Raw genomic sequence first — 27,681 nt, 5'->3', positions numbered from 1 at the left:
CTCGGCCTCCAGGGGTAGCAGCCGCTCCCAACTCGTTTCTTGCTCCATGGGCAGTGCCATGTTTTCTTTATTTCTTTTCAAAAGAAGCCAGAAACCTGGATTTCCCTCCCTCCCTCTCGCCCTCCTTTTCTCCCTCCCTCTCGCCCTCCCTCTCTCTCTCTCTCTCTGTCTCTCTTGCATGTTCATGTGTGTTTAGAAAGATAGTTCTTGATTTTTAAAGGTTGATAGCCTATTTTAAGTGTATAAACATGGAACAAGCCAAAAAAAAAAAAAAAATACGTTTCCTAGCCAGATACAGCCTGGAGACTGCCAGGGTATGACTTCTGCAGAAGGCTCTTCTCAAGGTCTGGGGCAGCCAAGGTTATCACGGAAGGGTCACAGAGTCTGTCCTGAATCTCTACCTCTCTACTCTCCCTCCTAGGACATGACCTGTTGGAGACGAGGTCATTGATAGATTGATGTATCGACTGATCGCTATTATGTCAGATGTCACCTATGTTAGCTGTAAAATCTCCTCTACTTTTCTTACCAATATAGGTGAGAGTTGGACCTTGAAGATAGTTGTGTCCCCTCTCAACCGAAACCCATCGTCACATCATTGTCACCGAGTGAGTATGAGCCTCAGGGCAACAAACTAAGGATACGTCAGGGAGGATCACTTTCTTTTGCTAGATTTCAGGTTAATTCCCATTTTCGGCAAAGCAAACATAATTTTTTTAACTCTAATCTGTTATGGGTTCCCCTTCCTTTAAAGTTGAACTAGAAATTCAGATATAGTGCCCGCCTAGCAAGTTTGCCAGGAAAAGAGGGGCAGCTCTTTGGGAAAACGGACAGCCCCTGGGCTACAGTGACACATTTGTCATGCCGGTGAGGGAGCCCCCTGTGGCCTCTGGGCCATGCGTGGAGCACACACGTCTTCCTGCCTGGCTGTGTCTGGGGTCTGGCTGTTTAGATGCACCAGAGCCATTCAGTCCCTGAGGTGCTGGGTTCCATTAGCTGGGCAGCCACCCCTTCTTCTGGCCAAGTGGAACCCCTTTTCTATCTTGGATGGGGGTGGGGTACGGAACGTGGGGGAGACGAAGACCCGCTTTCAACTCTCAATTCTGGCCAAATTCTTCTTGAACTTCTGCTACAAATCCTAAGTTTTCTCAAGGGGCTTTTAGGCTTTTGGAGATAAAAGCCAAGGACAGGCAGAAGGCACTTCTGCTTTCTCCTCTGCCACATCCCTTCCCCAAGGCAATGAGCCCAAGTGATGACTATGTAGAAGGGTGAGAGACAAAACCCAGGCTGGCATCTCCACGAGGATCCCAGGGCCGTCACAATCCCAGCATCTCCAACCTCCTCGACTTATCGGATACCAGTTCTGTGTTCTGGGCTTACTAGGTATCATCTTATTTTATTTCTCAAGACAACCCTGTGAAGGAAACATCATCTGTATCAGTTATCTATTGACAGGGCCGTGCTGTGTAACAAATACCCCTAAACCTGGTGACGAAAAACAATCAACATTCATTTCGCTCACCAGTCAGAGGGGTCCAGCTGCTCTGGGCTGGGCTAGCCTGATCTCAGGTGGCCCTGCTCATAAATCTGAGGTCAGCTTCCAGGCTGGCTTAGGGGCTCAGCTAATCTTGGCCGGGGTGCACTCACACGGTTGGGAACTGGCGAGCTGTGGGCTGATGTAGAACAGCCTGGGCTTTCGTGGCTGAGACACCCTGGCCCCACATAGCAGGCATCTCCTCATCCAGCAAGATAGCCTATGTGTTTTCTTCTTGTAGCCTTTGCAGAGGGAAAAAGCAAGCGGGCCAGGTCGGGTAAACATTTTTCAGTTTTCTGTTTTGCGTCACATTTGCAAACATCCCAAGAGACCACACAGGTCACGTGCCAGCCAAGGGTCGGGGGGGGGGGGGGCACGAAATCCGTTGGCTGGCTAAGGGCGCCGACGGAGGGAGGGTTGACACATTCAGGCCCATAAAACAAGCAGTATCCCATTTTCTGAGTCACAAAACTGAGCCTGGGAGAAATAATCCTGGCAGTAATGAGGCTGGGCTTCAAACCCATGCATGTCTGGCCCCACAGCTGTGCTCCTGGCCACATTGCTCTGCAGTCTTAATTTTTAAAAGGAGCTTGTAAAAAGGATTCTCCATGTTAAGGAAGCATCTCCCAGGCCAAGTGGAGTGTTGAGTAATTGCCTGCTGAATATGGTTGATAGAGAACGCAAACTTCAAGCCAAAACACTTTAATTTCCCCTAAACATATGTAATCATCTTAATTTCCTTTTTGCCTCTGTCGACAGAGCTTAGGGGAGACAACTCCTTTTTAGCATCAGCCAGTGTCTCCCTGGGAAGCAGCATGCAAGAAATGGGGTTGGCATTCTATCCTTCGAAGAAACAAAAAAGGATTTTATGTACTTTTACTGTCTTCCCTGGGCTGGCCCCTTGCCCCACCAGGGACATCTTTTGCTTGACGTTGTGCTTTGCCCCGTGGCTTTGAACCCTCGTGCTCGTTTACCATCAGGCTCCTCCGTCTGGGGTGATTTGTGACCCTGGTCTAGTTCCCATCACTTGAGTCCATTTGGGGGCTGAATTTCATACATAATGAAAGATCTGGTTGAGTAGTGCTGATGTCTCTGGAAGGACCGGCTCATTGATCAGTAACTGGTTTGCTTCAGAGGACAGAGTTGTCCTAATCTGAGAGGCAGATTACATTTCAAACCCAGCAAATCCAGCTTCTTCCGTGGTTGACATGACCAGAAATTGCCAGCTGGACTTTATGGACTGTTAAGCTTTTTTAGAATATGACGTGAGGTCCTTTAACCGATTCAAGTGGAAGTAATAGTAATAATAACAGCGATGCAAATTTCCTGAACCTTTATCATATGCCAGGAGCCGTGTCACCTCTTTGCATGCATTCCATGTTCCCAACCCTCCTAAGTTATTGATAGCACTATGCACCCATCTTGCAGCTTAAGATGACTTGGGTTTAGGTGACTTTCTTTCCCAGGGCCACGTTGCCCGCCAGTAAGTGACAGGCAGAGACAGGAGGTGGCCTAGCAGATGACGGTTAAGAGCAGGATCAGTAAACTTTGCCTGTAAAGAGCCAGACAGCACATATTTTAGACATTTGCAGGCTATTTGGCCTCTGCAGCAACTACCGCGCCCTGTTGTCGTAACACAAAAGCGGCCACGGCCACTGCGTTTCTAGGTGGGTGTGGCCGTGTGCCAATAAAACTTTATTTACAAACACGGGCAGTGAGCTGGATTTGGCGTTTGTCTGGCATCACTTCCAAGCTGTATTTTTTTTTGGGGGGGGGGGGGCGGTGGCTAACTCAATTTCTCTCAGTTTTTTTCATCTAAAAAAATAAGAAAAATAAATAAAATAAAACAAAAATTGAGGATGATGATGCTCATAATACCTAGTTTGTAGGGTTATTTTCAGGAGTAACTGGCTGTTGCCTACAAAACACTTATTTCTGTTATTGCTGATGTGGGAGACGGGGGAAGGGAGGAGAGGAGCCCTTCTGGGCTTAAGGCCCGCTTCCCAACTTAACCGCCAGCTGAGTGATCTTGGGAGTGTTACTTAACACCTCTGAGTCTCAGACTCTTTTCTCATTAGGTGAAGGATACTTGAGATATCCTTCAAGTCACAGGATAGTTGGATTAAATGTCACAGGATAGTTGGATTAAATGAATTGAATGCGTGCAAAGGCCTTGCACGTGGCAAGCACTTTAGAGGGGCTTTATTATTATTATTATTATTATTATTATTATTATTATTACTGAAAACTCAAGGTTTGAGCCCAAGTACTCTTGGCTTCCAACCGCGGGTTCTTTGCCACCAAATGCTCCTGAAGGGCCTGCTCACTGTTTTACACTATCGATGACCCCCTTGGTGACCTGCTGAAGTCTATGGGCCCCTTACCAGAATCCTGGTTTTCAGTGCATTAGATAAAAATATAAAAAATTACAAAGAAACAAGTGTACAGAAATTCAGTTATCGAAGTGTTTTACGCAACAACAGAGTTTGATGTAGCCACGTATGTACTTCTGTATGACGCATTAAACAATACGATCCGTCAGGGGGCCTGACAACTCCTATAATGTTGAAATAGTAATAAGTGTCTGTGATATTTCAGTAGTTCTGCAACAACTGCGATGTGATACGAAGACATCTGCGATTTGTACTGGTGCTAAAGTCACAGGTCCCGTGATTTGATGCCTGCATTTATAATCGAAGAAATGCTACATGTCACGTAAAGGTTGATGAAAATAATCTTTTAAAAAACTCACCCTCCCAAAATGTCTGAACTCCTGGATCGCTGGGGTGCACAGGCCCCCAGGTCAAGAACCCTGTGTCTGCTGCCCCTCAAGAAGCCATTTTAAAGAAATAATAAATCTAAAGGATACTACTTCTTACGGAGGCGAGAGGTCCCTGCCCCTGCACAGAGATGGTGTTCGGCAGAAGGGACGTCCACAGAGAGAGCAGATGCTTCCCGCGCCTGTGCAGTCGTAAAGCGTTCATTCACTGGTAGGTGAGCGAGAAATCAGAAACCGTGTTGTCCCCTAATTTGATGCCCCGTGTGGAAAAAGATTGTCATTGAGACTAAGCCAGTGAGAGGTAATGGAAACATAATACCACTGACCTCATCCAAAAAAAAAAAAAAAAATAGCTATTGTCACAGGACAGAGATGCTGAATATTTGTAGGTTTGGGGAGAAATATATTTGTTAGTGAAATGGAGCTTACTGTGGGGTGAGTAAAGGTGAATTATTTGTCAGACGACTGGAGGAGGTTTATGCAATATAGTATTATTGAGCGGGGCTATTAACAGAGTGAATTGCTATTGTGACATGCCATTAAATTGTTTTTAGTGTCCACAAAGGTATCATTCAGGAGCTGGCAGGGTTAGTAACAGAGTTGTATTTTTGGTGGACAGCAGCAGATCTCGAAACAAAATAGCGTATTTTATAGAAAAGTAAAATACAGCCAAAGCAGGAAGTCCACAGACAATAGAGTCTGGGGTAGTCATTTGCCACTACTTGACAAGAACCCGGAGAATCGAACGAGGCTCTCTGAGTCCCCGCTGTATACGGAGTTGAAACTGAAATCTGAGCGATCCATCAAGAAGGAACAGTGAAGGAGTGAAATGAAGAGAGAAATCTGAACCGTGGGCTCTTTCATGGATGCTCTGTCTTGTTCGTGAATGCATCCCCAGTGTTTAGCAGAGAGGTTGGCTCAATAATTATTTGCTGGGGGAGAAAAAAGGAAGAGGCGAGAGCATCAGAGGGGGAGGCAGAGAGAGAGAGAGAGAGAGAGAGAGAGAGAGAGAATATTAATTAGCCAAGCGAACCACTGGTGGTATGGAAGCATGTATGTATCCCTATGTGCATGAACACCTATTTATGCATGTTTTATTTTTCAACAAATATGTGTTGCGTGCCTACTAAGTGTCAGCCCCTGTACCATGTGCTAGGTACCATGTGTGGCTCAGTCGGTTGAGCGTCTGCCTCTTGATTTCAGCCCAGGTCATGGTCTCGTGGTTCATGAGTTCGAGCCCCGCGTGGGGCTCTGTATCGCTAGTGTGGAGCCTGCTTGGGATTCTCTCTCTCCTTCTCTCTCTCGGCCCCTCCGCCACTTGTGCTCTTTCTCTCTCTCAAAATAAATAAAAATGTCAAAAAAAAATTTTTTTAATATATGTTTACTAAGATGGAAAAGATCCTAGCTCCCAAATGATTGGCATTCAAGGGAGGGAGTCAGAGAATAACCACAAAATCAAATAAACTTATTTTAAGGTAATGCTATGTGTTAAACAACAACAACAAGAAACAACAAAACCACCCAGAAACCAAAAGCACTGTAATGAGGTAAAGGGTAACTCGAAAGAAGGGGGTCCTTTGGGTATGATGTGGATGTTGGAGCTGAGAAGATGAGTAGAGTCTGACCTTTCACTGAGGGCTTCCTACGTGCCAGGCATGCGCTGAGTTCTTTGCATCCATTATTTCCTTTAATCCTCACATCTACACTGTGAAGGAGAGAGTATTTATAACAATTTCACAAATGACAAGGAAGAAAGCAAGGCTCAAAAAGGCCAAGTGACTTGTCTGCAGTCACAGAGCTGGTAAGAGAACAGAGGCAAGCTGTAAGTACCCTGCCTTCCCTGATCCCACGCCTCGGAGATGGACCAGGCGCCCTGTTGCTTCCTGTTCAAGACCATGCAAATTAGGGAAGAAACCTCTCCAGTGAGGTCACTGTGCTTTGATTTGCAAATGAGTTGTTATTTTTATGCCCTGATGCTGGCTATTTTCTACCTGGTCACCTGGCCCTGAGACTTGTCAGTAACCCAGAAGGTGGATTGCATCTTGAGTCTGATTCATAAATGCCTGAAGAAAATGTATGTCTTTCCCATATGGGGGGAAAAAAAAAAACTGAGTCATCTTCCTAAATTAGATAGGGTAGGGGAAAAGAGATAAAGATCTTAAGGAAAACCAGCTCTTCTCTTGAAGAAATTGTTTCAACCCCATTTAGGGCACATTTTCTCACAGCTAAGCTCTTATGGGCTAAGCCATGTCAACTGTTAGAAAAGCAGTATAATTGTAGCAGCGACTGGCCACCCCTCCACCCCTCTTGGGCATTGGAGTACTGGTTTTCTTCTTTGTTTTCCTGTTCAGAACTCGCTATGTACAAGTTCTTGGAGGTCGTATTTGTTGTCATTATTGTTTCTTTATTTTTGTTGAGACTTTAGGGCAGATTGCTACCAAAATGTTGGCATGTGTATGTTAATATAGCTTAACTGGTTACCAAATAAATGCAGTCTGAACCACCAAGTATCATTATTATTAGAGTTACTATTATTATTTGGGCTCTCCAGTAATTAGTCGATTTCTTATGTCAGTATCTCATATGGGGGAGTCCAGGAGAGGAAGAACACTTTCACCTACTACATGATGAAGCTCGAATGGGTCACAGTCGCTGGAGAACATTTTGGCAATTTATCAAATGCCTCTGATGTGAACGTGGCCCACGACACAATAATTCTGTTTCTGGGAATTTAGCAGAAGGTATATCCACATTAAGATATATGTAAATTATATCCAGTGAAATATTTATAACACGGGGGAAAACTAGAAACAACTGCCATGTCCAATAATAAGGCGTTGATTTTTTTAATGTTTATGTTGAGAGAGAGAGAGAGAGAGAGAGAGAGAGCATGCGAGTAGGGGAGAGGCAGAGAGAGAGAGAGAATCCCAAGCAGGCTCCACGGTCCCCACAGAGCCCAACACTGGGCTTGATCTCACGACTCCAAGATCACGATTTGAGCTGAAATCAAGAGTCGGATGCTTAACCGACTGAGCCACCCAGGTGCCTCATGGTTCGTTTTTAACATGGTAACTATATCATGGCGTATCACCCACCATTAAAAATCCATGATCATAAAGATTGAAGTCCCTAATATATTAATCAGGGTGAACAAAAAGCACAGTAATACACATAGGTACATTATGACCCTATAAAATACTAGTATATTTATTTATAGCTACAGTATATCTATAGATAGATGTAACTATAGATTGATATAATGTTAAAGGTTATATTATATTATTATGTAATCTTATTATATTATTATGATGTAATTTATCCTAAGTGGGATATTTCTTTGTATTTTTCTACATTTTCTGCATGGAACATGATTTTTTATTATAATCAGGAAAAAACACACATGAAGGTCAGTGTTAAAGGTCCTTGTTAATTCCCATCAGGGTAAGGGGGGGCAGTAACAAAAAGAAAAAAAAAAGAAGAGGTTAGCATTGATGGTTGATCGTGGCTCAGTATGTTTCCTTATTAATGACGGTTATTAATTTTTTAATACTAGATGCTGGGAGTTTAAATCCACGTAAGGCTCAAGGAGTGGTTTCATGTATTGTTTGCAAACTGTATCTGAACAAAGTGGAAAGAAAAAACTAGGGGGCAAAGTAGACCCAGAGCCAAAGATTACTTTGTGTTTGTTTGTTTCCTTTTGTAAGTCACAGGGTTGACTGATTTCAGAGGAATCGCTATGCTGAAGGGCAGGGTGGTTAGTGGAAAAGATCTCAAGTTCTGGACTTCAGAATAAGCTGGTTCAAACCCAGGCCCTCGCATTCACTGGCTTTGTTACTTTGGACAGAGACCGGGTGATTTACCAATTAGGACAGCAACCAGACATTAGAGCTCTAATCCCAGCTCAGCAATTTCGAGCTGTGTGATTTCCTTTCAAGTCACTTAAACTCTCTGAGCCTTTGCTTCTGTGCGTGGAAAATGGGGGAGACGCTCTTTTATTCTGCAGGATCAGTGATGTCATTAACTAAGCCCCTGACACACATGAACAGTGCTTACTAAGCGGTGACTGATACCGTCACTTTCAATGATAATGATTTCATGCTACTTATGTATCTTGCAAAGAAGGAAAAGAACAAGTTGATAGAGGAGAGGGGAAGGAAAACCAGATGAAGTTGGGGACAGTGGTCAGTTCGACCTGCGACCTCCTGACCGTTTAAGGTTGTTGTCATGTGTTTTGCTTTTTGTGAAACACAAGAAAGTCACGGTGACATCCGTGAAGGCATGTGTGTGCTCCCCTCCATATTAGATTACATGTTTTAGGACAATAAATCAGTGAAAGAAAAGTAATAAATAATGCATGCCGAAAATGTGATCATGTTTATTAAGAAGCAACAGCCTTGTCATCTTCATTTTCTTCTTCACTGACTCTCCCCTCTGAGGGTTTGCTCTTCAGGGACTCCCTGCAATTTAGCTGGAGGCCGTTCTCTAATTCTTGTTTGCAAAAATACCTGCTTTGCAAAAATAAGTTAAAAGCTGAGCATCCGGGTCCTCTGATGAGTCTCTCATCAAATCCATCCCGTCCTTAGAGATGGCTTCCCAGGAGCTCCGCATCTGCATAGTTCGTGCTTTCCGGCACTCTGTCTTGTCGCTCTGTCTCGTCTTTCTGCGGCGGGTTTCTAGGAAGCCTCTTTAGGCTTTCAGATTTTGGAAAAGAAAACAGAAAACAAAAATCAACTTTCTTTTTCCTGGTCGTGCGCAGCTGCTGAAACGATATGTTGACATTAGTGCCTTGTGACATCCGAGGACTTTAATTGGGCTGCATTATAATCTGTTACTCTTCTCTGTTTGCACTTGAATGACCCTGAAAAAGGGGGGGGGGGGGGGGAAGGAACCACACTGGCGAGCAGACTTCCAGGGGCCAAGCAGAACTTCGCACTGTGGAAGCAGAGGGGAGTGTGTTTCATAAGAGACAGAAACGGACACGGGACAAGGGAGGTTGAGATCGGGAATGGTGGGCAGAGAGTTAGAGGGAAGGAAGAGGCAAGAGAGAGGGAGATGGAGAATCCCATGCACGTGGTAGTGGGGAGCAGCCTGGGTGCCATGGGGGGAGCCCTTGGCGAGCTCCTGGCTGAGGTCTTCTCTCTGAGAACCGAATCACAATTTCGCCCTGTGGGGCCATCGTTCTGCACTCCTCTGATTGAATGTTGGTGGCCCAGTCTTCCCTTGAATGTCTTGCTCTCCTGCTGTCATCGTCTTGGGTCCTGACAGCAGGTTCCAAACTTTGAGAGCGGCACTAGCCTGGGACAGAAGGCAAGGGTGGGTTTGCATGTGCCTGAAATGCCTTCAGTCCGCCCTCCCAAACCAGAAGGCTCCTGTCATTCTTTTCACCCTGGGTGGTTTCTGCTATCCTCGAGGACAGGGATTCTCCCCAGACTCTAACCTTAGAAAACCCGAGTCTTTCCCCGCGACCCCGTTTCTCTCTGTTCTCCTAGAGCCACACCCGTAACCACCGCACCTGCAGTCGCCTAGCTTGAGGTGTATGGATGAGGACACTTTATCATCGTGTGCCCAGCCCAATGTGGTCTTAGCAAGTTCACTAAATAGTAAATTACTTGTGGACAGAACCCCGTGTTTAGTTAGCTTGTTCTGACACAAGCTTATTTATCAGGATCTCCTGGTCACACCAGTGTACCGTGTAAATCTGTGTTAATTTTATTTTTTGACTCATTGCTTCCCTCATCCCCGCCCCGGTCCATGCTTCCTCCCTTCTTCCCTTCCCACCCTCATTTTTTTGGCCATCATCGTGTGTGCACCTGTCTGGTGCCCTCTCTCCTTCTTTCTCTCCCTGCCCCTGCTAGCATTTGACTGCATGGCAAACGCGATAATCTGTGATGTTTTATTATGCACTATATTGCTTTCCTGGCCTGCCTCTTCCCTCCCAGGCGTGAGTCCAGCCCCAGAATTCCTCTACGATTGCCCACCCCTTGAGTCCTTAGATTCCGCATTGCTCACCTTCTTCCAACCTGGCTTCACTCCTTTCTGTTTTGACCTCTGTCTTTGTTGACTTCGACATGACCCCCATTTGTTCTCAACTCGGTCCCTTTAACCAGAAGCTTCTGATCTGCTATTTCCTTGCCTTTGATGTGTCTCCGTTTCCTGTAATTAATCTCATTTTCCGTATAGTTCAGCGGCTCCATGGTCAGCCACAAGGGTCATATACCCAGTTTGTGCTAGCTGCAGTCCCTCCCTAACCTGTATCTGTGCCTCGAGGAGAGCCACTTCAGCAGACACGGTCTTGCCCGAGGGTAGAATGTAGACACGCCATGCCACGCAGAAAACACAACACTGACTTCCGTTCTGTCAGACGGCCGAAGAGCCAGGTGACATCGGCAAACAGGTAGTTCTATTGTGAGCACAGAGCTCCGATGGGTAGCTCTATTTAAAAGAAGGCATATTTTTACATTCTTATTTATAGTGAGTTCTATGTATATTCAGTGTTCTGAGAAAAACCAATGAAAATCAACTGAACATCTAGCCATTCCAATAAATCCTATCACATCGCCAAATATGGTACTGGGAAAATTTTCCTAACTTCGTAGACTCTGTCGGTTTCAAAGCCAGCCATACTTTGTGTTCTCGATTTATCCTTATCAACATTCCTGACACTGACTGTGGGGCCGTATTCAGGACCAAAGGGTCTGTTTAGCCTAATCTTTTACTACTAGAACAAATCGATTTGAACAGTCTGTCCTCTTAGGATCTTTTGTAAGAAGGTTGTCCTTCATGCTTTGACAGATTTGTTTCCATTTTTTTTTTTTCTTTAAAAAATTAGGTCACACGTTTCCTGGGCAAGTTCTTGATACTCTCTGGAGGCACAGACATCCATGAAAATACTTTGAAAATTTTAAAGGCATTCTACTCGTACAAAAGGTCCATCATTGCCTCCTATGAGTGTCCATTTCCTTGCGTAGGAGGTGGGTGTGGCCCACGTGGCCAGGCCAGCGTGGGGACACTTTGAGAATAACACATAAAGAAGTGCTCTGCAAATGCCAGAACCCCTAACAGGGAGCACATTGGATTGCTATCCTCATATCTGTGTGGAAAACGGACCAAATTATTAGATTTCCTTTGAAACTGTCCACAACGAGTGTCTGGGTGGATTAGCCAATTAATGTTAGCAAACCATGTTGAGCTCTAAAATGACAGGTTCTGTACCATTTTTTTCTCTTTGTCTGACACTGCGTAATACCCAGGGGTTCGTTTTACCTGGAGCGTCGCTCGCCTCAATAAAGATTATGCGGCGATTGGACGCTTTTTCTTCTCCCTGCTTACAAACTGAAATAAGCATTTCGAAAGGGAAGCTTATGTATCCCAGAGTTTAACTCAGCTGTCTGTATCTTCTCAAATTATTCCAAAACTCGCTTTCCCTACCGAAGGGGACAGCACGACCACGCTTCTGGTCTGTAATCACACAACCATATGTGCAACTCTGTCGTTATGCAGGTGGGTATGTGCATGAGCTTCCACAAAGAGGGCCATATTATAGTTGTTCCTATTATATTTTAACTGGTCACCTTTTACTGCTTTTCAGGCCTGACTCTCCCATTCTGGCCCCTACCCCATGCTTACCGTACCCTCCTTCCTCCACCCCATCCCATCATCCAAATCATCAACCTCGACAGAATCTCTTCACTCTTTACCCCATAATCATATAAGCCATACATGGTATTTGCACTTTTTTTTTCTCTCTCTCTCTCATGCTCACACACACAAAAACTCAGAGAGGAGTTGGGGCACTGCCTTTCGGGTGGTTTTGGGTTTTGCTTGTTTGTCAGTTTGCTTGTCTCTATTCATAAAATGGAACGTGTCTTCCAAGAATGGAGACTTTCATCTGTGTTTGGATGCTTTTATTTTACTCTTTATTTATTTTTTTATTTTTTTAATGTTTATTTATTATTTTGAGAGACAGAGCGCGAGCGGGGGAGGGGCAGAGAGAGAGGGAGACACAGAATCCGAAGCGGGCTCCAGGCTCCGAGCTGTCAGCACAGAGCCCGACGCGGGGCTCGAACCCATGGACCATGAGATCATGACCTGAGTTGAAGTCAGATGCTTAACAGACTGAGCCACCCAGGAGCCCCTTATTTACTTTTTAAGTCATCCTGTGGCAAAATTGAATTTTTCTGGTGGTGTACAATTCTATGAGTTTTAATTCTGGTATGGATTTGCATTCTGACTCTAACAGTCAGCATGGGGACGGTTCCCTCGCTCCAGAAGCCTTCCTCCTCCTTCCCTCTGTAATTACATTCCCCTTCCACCTTCTTCCCTGTCACCCACTGATCTGTTCTCCTTCACTATAGTTCTGGTTTTTGGATGAAGTATATTGATCGAATTCTATAGTAATTAACCTTCAGTGACTGGCTTCTTTCATCCAGCATAATGCCTTTCTTTTTTTATTCTTTTTTTATTAATTTAATTTAATTTTAATTCCAGTAGTTAACATACAGTGTTGTATTAGGCAAGTGGACCACACCGTGATTCGGCACTTCCAGGATACTTTTCGAGGATATCTGTCCATTGTCCCTTTTTAGTGCTGAGGAGTGTTCCATTGTACGGATGTACTTCGACTGGGTGACCCATTCTCCTGAGAGTGAAGAGTTGATAACGGTGCTCATTAAGTATGCTTGTTTTAGGACTCCATTTCTAGAGCTTCAGGCTTAGGTAGAGTTTATATTTGTGTCTGCACTTGCCAAATTAAAATATCGAGAAAATCAAGGGATTAGAGAAGTAGTCACTAGGGGAGTTTAAAATTCATTCGAGCTTACATGGCAGATGAACTACCAGGACTAATAAAAACGACTCCTTCCCCACTTTATTGACTGCTTCCCCCACGCCAGGCACGGAGGTGGACACTGACGTCCTATATCCCATCAACTTTCCTAGAACCCTCTGCAGTAGGCACTGTTACCCTGTCTTACAGAAGAGGAACCTAAAACTCCTTTTTAGGTAACAGCCAAAGCAGGTGGTCCTACTGTGGTTTCCTAAGTCATTGTCTACCCAACCTCCATCCCCGACACTGGAACTTTCTATCAGCTTATGCTTCTCTTGACTTTAGTTAGAGTTTCAAGGCTCTTTCCACTCAGTAGTCTAGATACGCTTGATACGATCATTTCCCTTTCATTTCTTTAAGTGATGCAAATTGCTTTACCCAAAGAAAGGCATCACATTACACCATTACGTGAAAATATCTACCGAGGAAGAAAAAGATGTTTGTATTTTTCCCCCCCGTTTTTCTTTCTGACTGATTTAAATGACTGCTGGGATCCTTCCAGCCCCCTTTCCTCTTGTTAAGTGACGATATTCGGGTCTTATGTACAGAAGCAAAAGGGAGGAGATGATCAAATTATCTGATGAAACGGATAAATAGAGTCGAGATTATTCATGGAGGTGGAGGTGGTGGGGGGACACCTCTCCCCTCATCTGCCTGCTCCAGATACCACCGTGTGTGTCGGGATGGGGCTTGGGGTTCCGAAAACTTAAAATACGTGAAGTGAGCCAATTATCTACTTCAATTTCCTGCCGTAGTTATGTTCTGGTGATCGTTTGTTTGCCTTCATTATTGACAATGGCACTTTCGTAGCTAAAAGTTAAAGCGTCCAATTTACAAAGTACAGGGAGATCTGCTAGCAGAAAGTTTGCTTTCATTAGCCGTGTCGCGTCGACAGCTGGGCAGACAGATGGACACATAGTCCTGTTTCTTTCTTTCTTCCTTTTTATCCTAAACACTGTATATCGAGTAAATAGTTTTCCCTAGGAAAAATCTTGCAGGCTCTGTCACCAAGAATTCAGCTCCTGGAGCTTACATAACTGCGTTTCATGCATTGGAAAGCGCGAGATTCTAGCTTCTGTGAATGACTCGGATATAAATGGAATGACTTTTGTAAATGGCTGTCAGGAACTGCCCCTCCATTAAGGAGCCACGTCTGGCCCATCACACCTGCCATCATCCCTCTCTCCCCCGTCCGATCTGCCACTAAATCCTGTTTGGTCTACTTTTGAAATAGCTCTCAAATGGGTCCTCCTCTACCCCCACCTCCACTGCTCCATCCAGACCTTTGTCACCTTTCTGATGCATTAATATCATCATCTCCTAACTGGTCGCTGTGCATCCAGTCCCTGCAATCCATTCTTATTGGCAACAGAAGCATCTTTGTAAAGCAAGCCTCCGATCTGATCCTGCGTTTCTTAGAATATTATGGAACCCAGAGTTCCAAACAGTGTTTCCAGAAATACGGTGTATGACTTGGAGGGAAATATACAAATGAATACACTTTATTTGGAGAGTTATATATTTAATTTTAGAGTTATATCTTCTTTATGGAGATCCTGATTTTCTATCCATGATGTGCACTTTAACCTCCTTTTAGAAATAAGTTTAATAATGTGGGCTGCTTACAAAGTCCCTAAATCAGTGGCTGGTGTGGCAAAAATTGTGAAGATGGTCTGCAGAGGACTGAACCTTGGAAAACACCAGCAGGGACACAAAATCCAAACTCTGTAGCCTATCATTAACGATCTTTCACAATTGGTTCCCCCAAAGTAGCCAAGAGCAGCTTTCATGCCTGCCCTCCCTCCTCAAGTTCAACACGAACTTCCCTTCCACTTTCAGTCACATCAAACACTGTGCAGTTTTCCAAACATATCAAGGCTCTCATATTCGTGCATTTCCTCTTCCCACTCCTCAAAATATCGTCCCCATTGTCTGGATTGTGGTTTTCTACCTGGTAGACCGACCTCTATACATCCTTCAAAACCCAGTTCACATGTGCCAGGCTCTCCCTACATTCCTTAGGGAGAATTCGCCAGGCCTCTGTGCTCCTGCTCTCTGCTGTATGGCTTTCAACACTCGCTATCATGGCTATTTGAATCAGTATCCGCTTCCACCCCCAGAACTAATGAACCCCACAGGGCTGTACCTAAACTTCTTTGTCTCTGTTGGCCATCGATGGGCATGGTGAAAGGGCTGAGCCATTTGCTGAACAAATGAAGGGGTAAATAGCTGAGTAAATCAAGCCAGATTCTTTCTTCAAGGGGAGGGTGTCTGTAGAAAAGTGAGGTCTCATACACGACTCATTTGCCAAAGAAAGTCATCACCGTGTACCATCCTCCCTGCTAAACGGGTCTCAGAAAGTTGTTCTGACAGTGTTTCTCAAGCTACTTAGCTGCAGCTATCTTTTCTTCTTTCAATTACTCTGAAACATTTACCCTTACCAAGAGGTGACACCGCAGCACAGATGCCTTCTCGTAACACTTATAAAACTTACTGCGATTGCTTGCTCTCTACCTTCCTCCCATCTCTAGCGACTTCACTAGAGCAGAGACCGAGTCTGTTTTGTTCAGTGCAGTACCTGTGTCCAAGGACAGGGCCTGGCACGTGAGAGGTCCTTGGTGTTTCTTGAATAAGTGGCATCTGAATACTCCATCGAATTGGCCGACAGACTCTCAGCGTTTCCTTCCAGATAGAGGCTGTGCAAGGTGGCAGGAGAAAACCAGGTTTCCTACCTGCAGGGGAGGCCCCTTCCAAGCAAGTGTCTTTCTTTGGCCATTTTCCCACTCTGTTTGCTTGGCCCTACAGTGGCGCCATTTGCCAGAACGGAGTATTTTCTTCCGTTCCCTGAATTCCCACTGTCTACGCGACACCCAACAATCAACTCTGTACACCTGGCCAGCATTTTGCTTTCATTTGCACACACACGTGCCTAGTGAGCAAGAGTGCAATCAGATAAAGGGATTAGCAGAGTGACCGGCACGGCCAGGCCTCAAAAGTGCGATTGTAATTTATGATGATTTATAACCATCTTTACCCTCCTATGGTAATACATGTCATGTGCAAAACTTGGTCCTCTTTGTCTGGTTCCTTTGATAATTTTATATCCAGTCCTTAAGCGCTTTGATGATTTTTTGGGGGAATCACACTAAACCTCACCTATTAGCTCTGCTTCCCTCGGAAGATTTTTGCCTGTTTCTCAGCATGTAATCATTTTAGGACCGTTGCTTCAAAAATCACCCTCTTCATTTTCACTGAAGCATGTACTTTTTATTTGGCCACGTTTTGACCTAGTTGGATCTCAGGGGTTCTAGTCATTCATTCATTCATTCATTCACTCATTCAATAAATATCCAATGAGTACCTAGTCTACACCAGGTACTGCTCTAGGCTCTAGGGGCACAGTGTTGAACAAGACAACAGCTCTTGCCCTCATAAAGAGTTCATTCAAGTGGGAAGACAAAAAAAAAATGGACAAAAGAAAAAAGGAACAATACCTAAATATATATAATATAATATAATATAATATAATATAATATAATATAATGTAATGTAATGTAATGTAATATGATAATATAAATAGTGGCTTTGACCCAAGTCACAAAGTCAGTGGATTCCTGCTTAACTCCTTGTACTAGCCACCCCAGCTGTATTCCCTGGTTCTGCCACGAACCAGCCCCGACCTGTCTTGCCTCACCACCCAAACTAGCTTCCCACTGACCTTTGCACCTTTCCAATCTAATCAACTCCCCTTACCTTCCACTGTTGATGGCTCTCATCTGTGCACCACTCTGGGTGCAGAGAGAGCCTTGGGGGGTACAGCACGCTGGGAAGACTCATCTCAGGGGAGGGGGTGAGTTGGGGGGGGGTGTGGGACACCTGGCTCTTCAGGACCTTTCCCAAACCCCCTCTTTTGCCACATGTGTCGGTGATGAAGGCCTACCTCTCTGCATGTTAAAGGTATGTTTCGGCCAAAAAGAAGTTTCCAGAAGTTTCCCCTCGCACCGTGGAAACATTAGTTAGCACAGCACGTGCAGTAGTTGGGATGGAAACCTTTGTTGAACGTGTGTATTTGGGACCATGTGAAGAAGGCCATCATGGGGGAGCTGCATTCCATCGGGGGTGATAGTGCAGGGAGTCACGTGGGTACCTCCACTGTCCCCCGGGTGGACACAGGAGACCTGCAGGTCCGAGCAGACAGTGGAATGAGCTGCGAGGAGCCGCTCTAGGCCAGCATCCGGGCTCCCTGGAGTCCTCTGATTCTGCACGGCCCTTCTCAGACTGGCAAAGGTTGGGAGCCCAAGGCATCATTAGTACCCTTCCATCACTTCCTCATTAGTTCTTAGATAGTGTTTTAATGACAGCTTGAGAGGCTCTGCATCCTGGCCTCCTTCTATTTATGATCCCCACCGTGTTAATGTGCACTTAATGAGAAATTCTTGTCTTGCTTGTAAATCCTGTAGCCGGCATTCAATTTATTGACAGATGTTCGCTTGGATCTCTTTAAAATTACTTCATAAATCTTCCAGGATAAAAGGCCTCAAGTTTGGTTATTAAGACAGGACCTTGTTGACAGTTTCATATTTAACTGTTTAGAACTCAACTGTCGGGGCCGTAATGGGGTGTGCGGCCGAGGGGCACCAGGCCCGAGCGCCATTTACCGCGTCTTCTGCCCCTCGCCGGGCCCTCCGTGGCCAAGTGTGTCTACCGTCCCCTAGAATCCCTTCCGTTAACTTCTCGGCGACCTTGCCGTGCTTCGCACTTACTCATTTAGCGAATCAGCGGGTCCCCGTGATGGAACGCCTGGGCTGATAGGAGCGAGGGGCTGGAGAAGCCACGGCCCCTCCATCACCGGGAAGGGGTGTCGATGGGAGCCCAGCGCTGAGATGGCGCTTCCCACAGCAGCCGCCGGGCACCTGCTGGAAACCTGTGCGTTTCAGCTCCATCTCTGGGCAGCGAGCAGCGGACGTGGTGGGAAGGGGGGCGCTGCTTCCAAGTCTTAAGACCACACTCGTCTTGTTGTGGCCTTTTCAATGCTATCTCTAAATCAAGATTTTTTTTTCCCCTTTCCGTTGCCAGTGGCAGAAAACTCACCCCTAAATGGCTTAAGGAAAAAAAAAATGAGTGGAAATATAGTTAGTGGACTCCTGTGATGAACTATACAGCCTCAGGGCTGGCTAGATCCAAGGGATAAAATAACTCTGTTTCACTCTCCCTAGAGTTTGCTTTCCTCTCTATTAGCTTTACCCTCAGCATTCATTCCTACGGCGCCCCGGAATCTCCTTTGGGCTTCCAGCTTCGGACCCAGGAAAGATAACCGTCCGCCTCTCTTCCAAATGCGCGGGGGGGGGAAGGGCTCATGACTTCTCAGTGGGTCCGATTAGGTCACATGACCACTCTTTAGCCAATCACTGTGGTCAACGGTAGGCTGCGTTCCGATTGGCCAGGTCTGAGTCACGTGCCGAGCTTTTCCTACTGCGCAAGCTCTAAGACCAAGGCGGAGGGTGTTCCGGGGTTAAAGTGGGGTCCCGTTACCTAAGGAGGGAAGAGCTAGAGCCAAGCAGCCTTGAGACCAATTTTCAGAGGTCCCGGATCAAGTTCAAAATAACATCCTGCCTTGTCTGATGCTTTCGTTTCACTCTGAAGGGTTGTTCTGCGTTGGCGGCCTCCGTGCTGAACCAGCGTTGTGACCTACCCTGGTGGGGAATGCGTTCAAAAGGTTAAAATTTCAGAAAACCCTGGAGAGGTCGGTTCATTGAGAAGTCCTCTCAACCGTCCACAAGCCAGTAGCAGTAATAAGATGAAAAAGGGAATTGCTCTACTTACCGCTACCACAAATCAGCGGTTTGCATGTAAGATGATAATGAGCATTTGGGCCAAAAATAGCGTGTTTTTTGCTTACTTGCTGGTGTCTTGTCACATCGCATTGCTTCAATTGTGTCATGTCGCATTGGGTAACGTTGGCTCCATCCGGCGCTGACGTGACCCGCTGCTTTGCAGCACTTAAGCGTTTGGGGGGCTTTCCTCCCCCATCCGATTTTTTGGCACAAATGCTGTTTACCAGATGAGGCATATGCGAATACTATTAGAATTGAAAACACATCTACCGTTTGAGCCAGAATTTATTAGGGGGCCTACGGGAAGGAAGGCACATGAAACATTTACTCACAGTCCCTGACAGGCCTCGACGAGGGGCCAGGCTCTTTAGCCCAGAATCTTCCGCATTTACTGAAATCTGATATTCACGGTTTTGTGTGTGGGAACTTCTGAAACAGTGAGGGCACCTTTCATGGCTCAGAGCTGGACAGTAAGCTTGCCCTTGATTGTCTGTGAGATCTACTGCCCAAGCCCCTGAGAAACACATTCTTCACAGAAATAACTATAATAATTTGGATGCAGACTTGCCTTGTAATGTGAATGGCTAATGCGGCGTAAGGTCCCTACCTGCCGGTTACTGTTGTAACCACTGTATGTGTTCTGATTCCTTAATTGTATGGATATTGTTATTTCCTGTCATACCAGGGGGGAAACTGAGGCACAGAGACATTAAGTAAGTGACCCAGGGACCCACAATTCATGGAGTTGGGATGCGAACTCACGCCGTCGGACGCTTGAGCTATGATCCAAATGTGCTGTGTTGCCCACCTTGAGGGTTATATGGGTAAACACATTGACTCAAGATTTGTGGTACCAAGGTAGTGGCTGTATAAAAGAGGGGTGATATGCTGTATCTATTATCACCTACCACCATATATATTATATAAATGTTATATACCACATATTGTGTATGTATGTATATACGTATGTATAAATATATAACTTTGTCCTCAAAGAAGGAAGTCAAGATACAATAACACTCAGGTCATAGTGGCTTTAAAAAGATGAGAGAAAACACCAGAGCAAAATTAAATTTTGTTAGAACAACAAAATGGAGTTGGGAGACATGCCGCTTTACAAGAATGTTTGCGACACACATTCGCGTCTGGACCTCCCGATAGACAAAGCCCAGGGGGAACGGGTGAGGAGTCATGACGTTTGCAGCATCCCAAGGCTCAAGCAGGCTGGTGCCCGATTCTCAAGACAGGAGCAAGAGGGATTTTTCCCGTGGTTCTCGGACCAGGACATGTTGGAAGCAGAGGATTGTGAAAAGCTTCACTTTCTTTCAAAGAACAGGAGTCAGGGGAAGAAGAGCCCAAAAGAAAACCCTTGTGTTAATTAAAAAACCAAACAGAGCAGTTCTATTTTCTTGAGCAAGATATTTAATGCCTATGTATTTATTTTCTTCTCCGTATAAATACGCTATCCTTGTTTGTGTTCCCCCAGATTGACACCTGGGAGCAAGCATTTGAGTACCCATACTTCCTTTGGTTGTTGGTCCTGGGAGACACCACTAGGGGAGTAGCGAAGGAAAACAGGGAAGGGAAGGGAAGGACATTAATAGAGTGAGTGATCCAGCCAGTAACCACTGTGGACAATTGGAGCTTGTTGTTCCTGGGGCTAGTATAGAACATGTACCTCAGAGTCGTCCCAAAAGAGGGTTAAAGGTACTGGGATAGTTTTCCACCAGAGCTCCATCTGCCATGGCTTGAGGGCTCCTTCCTGGGACATTCCCATCCAACATTTCTAGCTCGCCCCTGTGCGTGAGCCAGACATGCTCCCGTGACTGGACAGTGGTCCTCAGCCACAGAAACACAGGTATCAGCAGTTCTCCTTGGTAAGGAGAGGTACTTGCCTAGGAGATGTGGACAGGGGACCGTCGACGTCTATGACAGCCTCCTAAGGCTGTCATAATGACCGAATGAGGTCCTACGGATCGAGCATTTGGAATACCGTCTAGCGTCAACACAAACTTCACAGTTGGGGAATAGTATGCTGGCCCACGGAATTTAAAAGGCCAGGAGGAGATCCTGAAGCTTTCAAAAAAGGCGGATCCAGGTGCTCAGATGGACTGGGTCGGGAAAAGCCTGATGAACAGGGGAGAAGAGCCTGTGCAGAGATGTCCAGATGGTGAAGACCGTGTCGTCGCTGTGGTCCCTTTCAAATCTAGCGTGCTAAGCAGATCTATTCTCAGATACTGAAAATGAACTCAAATAATCAGTCAATGCGGCAGAGGGGGGTGGGAAATGAGTCAACGCACTTTGGCATCATGTAGCTAAATCCGCCAGTTGTGTGATGGACGGTTTCATTTCTCCACGGGCTGTTTTGGCATTGTGTAGACACAGCCTAAATTGGTGCCCGCACCTCCCACTAATCATGCTCTGAGAGGGAGAATGTGGAGTTATTGAGATCCCCAAGCAGCACTTTGGCGCACACACTATCTAACGATATCAAGAGATGAAGGAGGCCTTTGAAATGAGCTTTCGAGAGTGAGTAATGACCTTCAGGATGTGGTGCAGGGATTGTCTTTTGAAACTGGTATATCTTGATGGATGATTGAAAAGCTGCTGTCTTTGGTATAGTTTTTGCGGTTTTATATTTGGGGATGTGTAATAAATAAATGTGTAATTGCCCTCAACATGATGCAAGGCCAGGAGATGAGGGTGAGACAGGAAAGTCCTATACCAGCATAAAATTTGATTAGGATCCCCATTGATAGGCAAGGCAGTGTTGTGTGAACAAAGAGTGGTCTGTCTTCAGTTGACCAAGATAGAATCCAATGCAGTGGAGAACAAATTTCACCAGCTGGTTTGTAGGGAGGCCGGGAGGGGCCAAAAAAAAGGGTTGGTACTCTCACTTTTAACATCCTTATGAAAGTAGTTTCGGCGCCCGTATGGATGACAGTAACAAGAGCCTAAATTGTTTATCTTGTAATCCTGCAGCTTAAACAGTATTTATAAGGTCTTTGCAGCTCTCTTTCTAATTGATGGAAGTGGCTATCTTTCTTCTAAATTTATGAAGATCTTTTTTTTCCATTTTTGTGCTAATGTTGGTGTTTGAGCCCAATATACTAATTGCATCTCTCTTTTTTAGATTTTGATTCTTTGTGATCACAGTTCAACTAAACATGCATGCGGGTGTGTGGATGCGGATGTGTGTGTGTGCGTGCGTGTGTGTGTGTGTGTGTGTGTTGTCTTCTATTGTGATTCCCATTATTGGCTTTATACACGGATAAATCTGTCTGTGTCTCCCAAATTACCTTTGATCTCTGTTGGCAACAATGGGTGGGTGAAAGCCCAAGATACTATATATGGTGTCTAGAAACTGGGCTCGGCTTTCTTTTCATTCCATGTTTTATTGGATAGATCAAAGGATGTTTTTAATATCACTGTATAAGCCCTATTAGAATTGAGAAGATTTGCATGTTAACAATTTTGTGTTTATCATCTACAAGGAAGGCATAAGACACAAGAGTGGAAGTTTAGTCCTACCTTCTTCAATCCAATTTAGAACCTTAAATGATCACAAAGGTTTAATAACGTTGTTCAATAGATGATAACGAATTAATTTTCAAGACTTTAATGACGTCATTTGTTAATATCCTTGGAAAAGAGGAGAGGTTTTGTGACTCTTGGTTACATCTCACTAGTTTTAATGTGATTTGTCTGAAACTAAGGTTTCTTTTCTTTTTTTTTTTTTAAACCCGCCTCTCCATATTCACTTCGGTCAGACCTAAGCACAAGATTACATGAATAGCTGGTGGGTCTGCCTCTTACAAGATTTTGGTTTTGTTCTGCAGCTTAAATAGAGGCACCTGCACAAACCTGGGAAATGCAAATGTGTCTTTTGGAAAGTCCCTAAATTCCTATAGCTTATATTTTCTATGCCATATTGTCTAGCATTTAATTATCTACCAACTTCAATTGTCCCCCATGAATCCCATGAGTGTTCTTTTTTCTTTGGAGCCTTGATTTCAAACTCCTACAACAGTGGCTCTCAACTGGGCGGGGGGGGGGGGGGATTTTGTTTCCCAGGAAACATTTGGCATTGTTTGGGGACATTTTTTTATTGTCACGACTGAGCGATGGGGATGCGTGTGCTAATGGTATTTAGTGGGTAGAAGCCAGGGATACACGCACAGCACCCACAACAGAAATTATCTGACCCACATGTCAGTAGTGCTGAGGCTGAGACGTTCTGCAAAGCATCGAAAGAATCCAGCCATCTATTCCTTTTTATTTTAATTTTTTAATGCTTATTTATCTTTGAGAGAGAGAGCACGAGGGGAGGGAGAGGTAGAGAGAGGGAGACACAGAATCCGAAGCAGCTCCAGGCTCCGAGCTGTCAGCACGGAGCCCGACGCGGGGCTCGAACCCACGAACAGCGAGATGATGACCTGAGCCAAAGTCAGGCACTCAACTGACAGAGCCACCCAGGGGCGCCATAGCCGCCTGTTCCTTAGTTTTCCTGGTTTGGATTTAGTACAGACCTGATACCCCGTGGGTACTCCGATTCAGTCCGATGATGAGGTTGTGTCTGCTTTTAAATCAGGGTGGTCAAGTGACCCCCGGTGGATCTAAGTGCAGAGGTTTCCAACAGAAGGGGCAGGAGAGTTTTTGAATGCAGCGTATGAAAATCATTGGTAGTGGGAGGGAGAAGGCAGTGCGATACAAAATAGGAAAAAAGAAGCATAAAGGAAAAACACCAGCCCCTCCTCTTTCCCGTGATTGCCATCAACATAAAAAGGCAAGGTTGTTAATCTTCAGGGGGCAATCTTTGTCTGGAGGGAATCCCTTGGGGGGCATTGGGAATTTTATTGCCTTTCGTTGGGGGCAGTGTAAAATGGGGTAATTTAGGCTTGACAAACAAATCTTGACTCACTTTTTTCTGAGGCTCAGAAGGAAAATAGAATTCTCACAGAGCAGGGATCAACCATTTCCTCCATAAATCACGGGAGTAGGTGAAAATTTGGCTAATATCCAGGGCACCACAAAGAAATAAACAATGCCAAAACAATCTGTGGCTTATTGTATGCCAGCTTCTCCATGGATACATATTTCTTCTCCTTGTTTTGATCTCATACTTCCCCCCCGCCCCCCCCGAAGCTGAAACTTTCTCAGTCCCTTTCAGACCGTCTCTCGGGCAAGGCCTTTGGAGCAGGACCCTGACAATGTCCTGGTCAGCTCTTTTAGGTTTTTTTTTTTTTTTTAAAGTTGATTTCCTGTTCTGGTGAGCCATCCATCACTGACGTCCCCCGTCTGTGCTGCTTGTCTGTGACAGAATGAGAGGTGTCATTTATCACTGGGGCTTGCGGAAGCTGGGGGAAGAGGGATTGAAATTTTTTCTGGAAGGCCTCCGTGTCTACTGGCTGCCAGATCATTAAAAAAAAAAAAAAAAAGGGGGCTTTCCAAAGAAAGCTGTGTGTGATGTGATTGCACGAACTGTCAGGGATAGGCTGAAAGAAAGGGGAACATCAAAAGGGAGCGAGAGAAAGAGGCAGAGGAAGGAGAGAAGTTTCTGCCAGGGGCATTGAAAGTTCTTGAGCTGCTGTAGTTTGGTTGCAGTTTGTGCATGCTAAGTAAGTCTTTTAGAGATTTGCACGGCGCTCGTGGTGCCAGTGAGGAAACCAAAACAGGAAGCCTCTTTAACATCACTTCCTCACATCACATATTATGTAGGGCGCGGGGACAGACTTTGTACTGTACGGGCCATGACTCGCAGCACAATCGTTGAAGAGCTAAGGCAGGAAAACGTATCCCCCCAAACGCAGAGGATCCCAATAAATCACTGAGACCTACTGGCGGGCCCCTTCTCCAAGGAGACTTGTCCAGCATCCTGTTTGTTCCAGCACACTCAGGAAATGCCCGAGAATATCCTCTCACAGCCCCCCTGCTCGGGCACCAAGTCCGCCACCGAATCCACCTCCAGGGATCAGGGAGGAGACGCTGCGTATCATTTCTTTGCAGTGGGAGGCGTCCTTCCTTCTTCTCCCCGCACCGTCAAAGCGATAGAAGTAAGCCGAGGGGCGCCTGGGCGGCTCAGTCGGTTAGGCGGCTGACTTCAGCTCAGGTCACGATCTCACGGTCCGTGAGTTCGAGCCCCGCGTCGGGCTCGGTGCCGACAGCTCGGAGCCTGGAGCCTGCTTCGGATTCTGTGTCTCCCTCTGTCTCTGCCCCCGCCCCCACTCATGCTCTGCCTCTCTCCATCTCTGAAAAAGGAATACATGTTAAAAAAAAAAAAAAGTAGTTAGAAGTAAGTGGACACTTAACGTTGGGCTGCCTGGATGCCAGGCACTGTTCTAAGGGCTTCCTTACGGACTTGCTTTAATTCTCAGAGTGAGCCTATGAGAAGGGTGCTTCTATTTTCGTATGGTGGCCCTGAAGCACAGAGAGGTGGAAGAACTTGCCAAGGCTTGCTTATTTCTTGGCAAAGCTGAGATTCTATTCTGATCTGCGTATTTTGGTTCCAGAGTCTACACTCTGAGCCCCTGATTGGGAGGGTGAAGGATGCACCTACTGAGAAGACCAGATGATTCTTTTTGTTTTAATGTTTGTTTGTTTGTTTGTTTAGAGAGAGCATGAGCTGGGGGGAGAGAGAGAGAGAGAGAGAGAGAGAGAGAGAGAGAGAGAGAGAGAATCCCAAGCAGGCTCCACCAGCACAGAGCCCAATGCAGAGCCCGGAGCCTGATGCGGGGCTCAGTCCCACGAACCGTGATATCATGACCTGTCCAACACTCGACTGACTGCGCCACCCGGGGGGCCCCAGATGATTCTTAAAGCCTGGTTGCCTTAGGAAATTAGCAACTTAAGGATGCCCCAAAGCAAGACTTAGCAAACCACACCGATAGGTCAAATTCAACCAGTGGCCGGGGATGCAGCCAGCGAACTAAGAAGCTTTACACAGTTTAAATGGTCAAAGAAAATTGTGAAATTTCGTTTGCTTGCTTGTTAAAAAAGCGCCTTCGTGACATCGCCCCTGTTGCCTCTTGTACAAACGCTAAAATACTTCCTGGTTGGCCCTTTGCAGGAAAACCTTGCTGCCCTCTGAGCTAGGTAAAATCATCTACAGAAGGAAAAAAGAAGGAGAAGGAGAAGGAGGAGGAGGAGGAGGGGGAGAGAAGGAAGGAAGGAAGGAAGGAAGGAAGGAAGGAAGGAAGGAAGGAGGGAGGGAGGGAGGGAGGGAGGGAGGGAGGGAAGGAAGGAAGGAAGGAAGGAAGGAAGGAAGGAAGGAAGGAAGGAAGGAAAGGAAAGGAAAGGAAAGGGAGGGCATCTTTTAAAACAATAAGAAAACTAGGATTCGCAGCAGTGACTTTCCAAGGCCACCGGCCCCACCACCCTCAGACCAGCTGACATATACCCACGTGCGAAGGCCATCCTTTCAAACTAAGTTTCCCTTGACTGCTTTTTCACAAAGCCTGCTGCTTGGAGAGACAAATTAGCTATTAGGTAATCTAGTTAATTGACAAGTGACTTAACTAATTACCCTAACATGCTTATTAAATGTTACCTTTCCTATTCTCAACACATTGTCAGAGCATCCATTTATGTAAGGCCTTATCATATCACTCTCTCCTGACAGCACATTCCCATTAAAACAGAGGGAGCATGGGGTGTGCTTTTTCTATCGTTATTTCTCTCCCTCTGTGGTTAGAGTCAAAAGAGAGAATGAGGAGCCCATCCCTACTCAGCCACGATGTCCAATTAGGCTAGCACGTGGTCACTCGAATGGATCAAGAATGGACGAGATGAAGAAATAACGCGTGTTATCAAGACTCGCCTAATGGGTAGAACAAAAAGCTGAGGGGAAACTCAACTTGACTCTTGACTGTAGCCTTTCATAGCTGGGAAGGCCCGCGTCTTTATTTATACACATCCACAAATCTGTGCCTCAGACTCTTTGGAGAGATGAATTTTGAAATTTGAGGAAGAGGGGGCGCCCGAGTGGCTCAGTTGGTTAAGCATCTGACTGTGGCCCAGGTCACGATCTCACCATTTGTGGGTTCGAGCCCTGCGACAGGCCCTGTGCTGACAGCTCAGAGCCCAGAGCCTGATTCAGATTCTGTGTCTCCCTCTCTTTCAACCCCTCCCATGCTCATACTCTGTCTGTCTGTCTGTCTCTCTCTCTCGCTTGCTCAAAAATAAATAAACATCAAAAAAAAATTTTTCTAGTTTTAGAAAGAGAACATGGTACATATACTGTATAGTAGATAGCACTCCCATGGAGCTGGGAATAGCATCTATAATTAAAAGTATAAATAATTCTATGACGAAACACTAATATTACTGAGAGTTTTTTCTATTATTTTTAAAATGTCTTGAATTGATTCAGGTGTGATTTCTCTGCTAACTGAATTATGAAAAGAAAAATAAAACTTTTGTGTTCCAGAGCTTTTGGAATTTTTGATTTGTAGGTAAAGGATTGTGGGCAAATACAAATATTTTAATAATCTTACGGCTTTTCTACCAACTGGAAACTTCTAGTTATTTTATAACCTTACTATTTGTTACAGTTATACATATGGAATCATTTGATGATTACCTCTCAGAGTAGGATAAGGCATGAGATACACATAGATACGTATGTAGAGACACAACATATATCAAAAAGTATATCATGATGTGTACTGTATATATCATGCTGTATATAATGATATATACGAACATGTTATAA

General features: G+C 45.3%; 1 protein-coding gene and 1 long non-coding RNA gene across 7 annotated transcripts in view; one reads left to right on the top strand and one right to left on the bottom strand.

Moving 5' to 3' along the window:
* Positions 1–27,681, top strand: part of TSHZ2 (teashirt zinc finger homeobox 2) — a 460,946-nt gene that overhangs the window by 140,936 nt on the left and 292,329 nt on the right. The window lies entirely within an intron of this gene.
* Positions 8,667–18,509, bottom strand: LOC109497921. Its single transcript, XR_006595063.1, has 2 exons — positions 17,078–18,509; positions 8,667–10,745 (listed from the first exon to the last, which is right to left on the bottom strand). It is a non-coding gene; the product is annotated as an uncharacterized LOC109497921 (long non-coding RNA).

Source organism: Felis catus, chromosome A3 (assembly GCF_018350175.1).
Source record: "Felis catus isolate Fca126 chromosome A3, F.catus_Fca126_mat1.0, whole genome shotgun sequence".
NCBI lineage: Eukaryota > Metazoa > Chordata > Mammalia > Carnivora > Felidae > Felis > Felis catus.
The sequence above is the reverse complement of the archived record's forward strand: the minus strand, read 5'-3'. Positions and strand labels throughout refer to the sequence as shown.